General features: G+C 35.9%; 1 pseudogene; it reads left to right on the top strand.

The window, feature by feature from the left end:
- The first annotated feature begins 131 nt into the window (after nucleotides 1-131).
- LOC110698758 lies at nucleotides 132-4,895 on the top strand (annotated as a pseudogene).
- The last annotated feature ends 515 nt before the right edge of the window (nucleotides 4,896-5,410 follow it).

Here is a 5,410-nt window from a genome sequence, read left to right as displayed (position 1 = left end):
CATCATTAGGCACAAGTAAAATTACATAATAGCCTTTTTATACTAATGGAATTCCTAATAGTACTACTATTGAAAACATATATAGTACTACAAAAAATGTTCAGTAGTACTCTCAAAATGTCATTATTTACAAAATTGCCATTACCGTTTTCCGGGTCAAGAAAGGAGGATCCATTTTCGATATTTCCATATATTCCAGAAGACAGAGCTCAAAACCCCCTCCATTTTCTCTCTCCTCTTTCTGCTAACTGAGCCAATCATCAATGGCGGAAGAAGATGAAGTAACAATGGAAGTCGAAGCTGCTGAAGCCGTTTATGGCGACGACTGTATCGTTCTCAATAGATTTCCTCCTCATCTTCGTCTCCACATCAAACCTCGTACCGCCGACGTCCATTCTCAACAGGTCTCTTTTTTTTTTTTTTTTTTTTTTTTTTTTTTTTTTGCTCGTAATTAATATTATGGGTTTAATTTCTTAATTCTATTGTTAATTTAGCTATTTATCTACTTTTTGATTTTTGATTTGTAATTATAGAATTTAATATCAGTACTAGTATTTGAATTAAAGTTATTCAGATACTTTTTGATCAGATTTTTATGTTGATTTATTCGATTATGATCATTTTACATTGATTGCAACTTTTTTTTTAATTTCCAACTTACGTTTCATAGGATGAATAAACATAGAATTAGATTGTTGATATGAAAGTATGTGATTGTGAAGAATTTGCTAAAGCCCTAAGGTTTACGGCTTAAAAGGTTGAAGGCAGTATAATTGTATTAATAATGCATAACAAGATTATATGAAAAAAAAACCTTGTGATTTTTTTACCCCAATTCTGTTTTTGTTGAGTTTCTACTTTCCGAACAATCGATGAACGAATGGAAGAATTTCCCGCGGATTTTTGTTTATTGATATTAACTCTTGGGTCTATCATCCTACCTGTTTTTGGTGGAGCTAAGGTGTTTGTTGATATTTTAATTGGAAATTGAGATGCCTATTTCAGCTGTTATTGAAAACTGAGGTTCCTTAAAGGTAAATTGAAAACTAGTACCTACTAAATTGTGAACCTTTGTTGTTTGCTGTCTCGGGTAGCAACTCCATGAGGCAAGTAGTAAACGAAAGAGAACTAGATCAGCTTATTGTTCTAGAGTCTAGACGGCTAGACCATTGAATTGAGGCCTAAGACCTCTATTGTGTTTCTTTCGAAGTTTATTGTTAACTTGCTTGCCTTGACTTATGCAGTGTCAAAACTTAACAAAAGCGTTTTTTTCACCTTTTATGTAGTTTGTGGAAGCAACAATTGAGTTACGGGCTGGTATGCAGGTAAAGTTTTCTACTTTTGTATATAATTATCCCCCTTTCTAGTTTTGGTGAGTCAAGGGAATGGCATAGCCTGACATCTCAATGTGAAGAAAATTTCATGTTTCTATAACCTTTGTTTATTCCCAGTTGCCCCTGTTATATTTCGGAAGACATTTTAAGAGTTTCCTTGCTTCGGTTTTGTACCTCTTTTCTGTCTAATATTTACCTTCAATTTGTGGCAGTATCCCAGTGATCCACCTTATGTTGATATTATAGGTTCTAAAGGACTTGATGAGAAAAGGCAAAAGCATCTGATTTAGTGGTTTACATGAGAAGGCTCATGAACTTGCGTCTTGCTTAATGCTTGTGGCGCTTTGCGAGGTTAGCTCATTCCAATTTTCATGTGAATATGTGATGCACATAATAAAATATTCCCTTTTTGACTTGGGTACAGAGAATTTAGTTTTTTTTTTTTTTTTTTATATTACAAGAAACAGCAGATCAATGTAGTTCTGAACTTGCCAAACATTGAGGTGGTCAAGTTAGTACAAAAATAAAATCGACAAAACTTTTTTTAAGTAATTAACTTTTTGACGTCACTTATTTGAAAAAGAAATTTAGAGAGTATTGCTTTGTGTTGTTTTCTACATGCGAGTAGTTGGTTAGTTTTTTTTTTTTTTTTTTTTTTTTTTTTTTTTTTTTTTTTTTTTTTTCTCTTTTCTTTTCTATTCTTCTGGACTATATGCCATTAAAGCTTCCTTAAGGACTAGCTGATGCAGGATTCATACTCAGCTGCTATCGTTATTGTGTCACTATAATCCTTTTTTTAAAAAAAAAAAATAAAAAATTTACAAAGAAGGTTATTTTATGAATTGGGCCTCTAAACACATATATTTCTCGTTGCAATAGGAACGCTGTGGAAATTCTTACCAGCATGAACCACCCTGAAGGTGATGATTGTCCCATTGTGTTTGTATCCTTTGGTAACAGAAGATAAGCACAGTGACGCCCAGCCATTTATGAAGTTGATGTCTTGCTTTCATTGCTTCACTGGTAAAGCCTAAATCCTTATTCTGTAATATACTAGTATGCATCAAATGACAGATAATTTCTCTTACATGGTTGTTGTCTTGATTTTTGCCTGTGTTGATGTAGTGAGTGCATTGTAAGATGGTTGAAATGGTTCCTGAGACAAAAATGATTGCCTGCCATGGAACCTCAAGTAACTCCGTCAACTATTGTCCATTGAAGAAAACAATTCTGGCTTCAGGCAAGACATGTTTGACCAATATAGTTACTTTCCACTAAAACAATTGCGTCTAGCTGTCCGAAAAGTTTGTGCATGTTGTCGATTTATCCAATAGTTGTTCAAGATTTATCTGATAGTACTTTGGTCTTAAGCTCATAGAGGCAGATTGCATTGGCTAGATCTTCTTAGCAGTGTGTCATGTGCTACCTCTACCCATGACGGCCATGATTTACATTGTTTAACATCTATTGTGAAAACTCCACAATGATGGCTCTGTTGTCTTGGGGAACGTTGAAGCTAACAGATATATCTCGGCAAAATGATGTGTGTGTAATTAGCACTCTGTTTTAAAAGAAAGTTTGTTAAAGTTAAACTGCAAATCAGCAGCTCTAGGATTTTAATGACCCCCCCCCCCTCCCCTAAAAAAAAAAAAAAAAAAAAAAAAAAAAAAAGAGTGTGTAGAGTTGTAGACTCCTCAAATCTGCTGGCTAGCAACTCTGTATCAATCAGGAAATTTCTACCTTGTTATTTTTATTAGGATTGCTCTGGAGGCTGGAACTTTCCTTAAAAAGACTCTAAAATTGACCCTTCCCCTAAAACTCAACCTGGATTCATCTGAAAGTATGTGTTCACAAACAAGATTTTGGAACAAAAAAACTGACAAAACTTGCAAAAAACTACTTAGTTCTACAAAGTCATCTGGAACCGGTCTGTTCCATATTTGAAATTACCTGATCCGAAACCTGTCTAAACCCTACCCTTTTGACAGGTCTAATTCTGATGATGCTTGACAGTTGATTTTTCTCTATGCCACTTATGCTTTGCATTTGCATGTTAAATAGCTTTTGAGTGTCACCTAAATTAAGCCCTCGATGAGAGAATCTAAGATATCTTGGCAGAGATTATTAGTTTTTGGGGAAAATGTGGCAATTATACGACTCTTTTCAGTTTAACCTTGTCCTTGAGATTTGTCCATTGGCATTTCATCATTGACACCAAGTGTTTTTTTTTTTTTTTTTTTGAAACTGACACTAAAGTTAGCTATGATAGTTGGAATAACGGAACTGATCTAGCTCACTTGAAGTGATAAATTACTGATATACTTTTGAGTCTCCAGAATTTGTCATGTAAGATGATCTGTGAATTGCAAGTATATGATGATGCCTTACTAAGAAGGTTACGCACCTAAATGATTAAGAATGGAATTGGTAGCTTTGTGGACTTTAGACAGTCATAATTGCCTCCTTCAATCTTAGTGGTGCTCCTCTGCTTGTTTGTTTTTCACTGATTCTTTTAACTAATTGTTCAACAGAATTACGCAAAATGATGGGAGATAGTACAGGAAACTGTCCTGTCTGTCGTAAAGTCTTCCTCGCCAAGGACATTGAGCATGTGCTCAACTTAGTTGGTTCTCAATGAATGCAGAATTGGGTATGTAATAAGAGATTTCCTATTCCAAAATTTGTTTTTTTTTGATTAACAGATTTCATGGGAAGACACAGTCACTCTAGCAGTGCTATTTTTAATCAGTTATGTAACTTTAGCGTAAGATGAAAAGTATCAAATTGGTCAATGTTTTCCTCTTGACAAGTCAGTGATGCTTGTGACCTCGTGTGTGATTAAAGCTGCTAGCACTAGGACTAGGCACTTGCACTTTTACAAAATCATGACACCTATACATGGTTGATGGTTTGTAGATAGAGAGATCCCTGAACATGATGATCTGCATAATAATATCTTGGTACTAAAACTTTTGCTTTGGGTATGATCTTCAGGATGTTTATGAGAAAGAGCTCGTGGAGAAAGTCCTCCAATGTGATCTGGAGACCAGTAGAAAGACAGAAGTTTGAGACAATATTGGAGCTGCAACAACAGCATGGTGGCTTGATAGAACCCCCGAAAGACAATGTGTTATTTTCGCGCCTCTCTCTTCAAGACTTGGTCAGTGAAGATGCAGAGGTGATGAATGAACAAACCAGCGAGCAACAACATAACAATCAAATTGCTAGAGAAGAGCCAGAGTCAAGTAATTCCTCAAATCGTACCCGTGAAACAAGGAAGCAGCGTCCTAGAGGTCATAACAACGCGATGGAACCTGCATCTGGTGGTCCTCCAACTAGGTCTAATGCTGGGCACCGCAGGTACTCTGGCCCAAGAAAACATAATAACAATAATTCCAGATGGCAAGCCAAACCGTGCCCTAAGAAGGAATAGGATACTTCTGGTTTAGGTGAATTTAGGTACCATTTTCTTAATCTGTTCCGAATCTTCCCATGGTTGTTGGGAAAAGTCTGTAATACGGTATAGTAACTTATCTATGTGCATAAGTCTTGTGAATAGGAAAATAGATTCGAATTATTTGTCCCAATTCGCTATACTTTTTTTGCTCGTCTAATTGTTTTTCACCTCAAGCTTCCCTAGTATTTGTGGGGCCGAAGGTTGGGACATGTAGAGGATACATGAACGTCCTATAATGGATACTTGTGTTAAATTTGGTATGAATAATACATGAACGTTCTTCTGCATTATACAAAGTATAACAGAAGCAATTGCATTATTCCCTTAGGTTTTACAAACCAACAAAAAAAATGCCGAAGATTGGTTGATTATCATCAAATACTTTCCTGTGGAAGGATGATAAACCAACCTTGGGATTTCAGTTTAAGGATCGCGCCAAAAACATAGTGGCGCGAGCAACGGTGATAAACTATCAAACCCAAACAGGCACACAAAACAGTAATGGCATGAACGACACACTTCCCTCAAGAATGTTTATGATGGCACAAATGGTTGAGCAATCCCATGCGTGCAAGCAGCACCTCTACTTTACGAACAATTCTCCAATCTTCCTGAACCA

This window comes from Chenopodium quinoa, unplaced genomic scaffold, assembly GCF_001683475.1.
Source record: "Chenopodium quinoa cultivar QQ74 unplaced genomic scaffold, ASM168347v1, whole genome shotgun sequence".
Lineage (NCBI taxonomy): Eukaryota > Viridiplantae > Streptophyta > Magnoliopsida > Caryophyllales > Amaranthaceae > Chenopodium > Chenopodium quinoa.
Note: the sequence above shows the minus strand (reverse complement) of the source record. Positions and strands in the feature narration are given on the sequence as shown.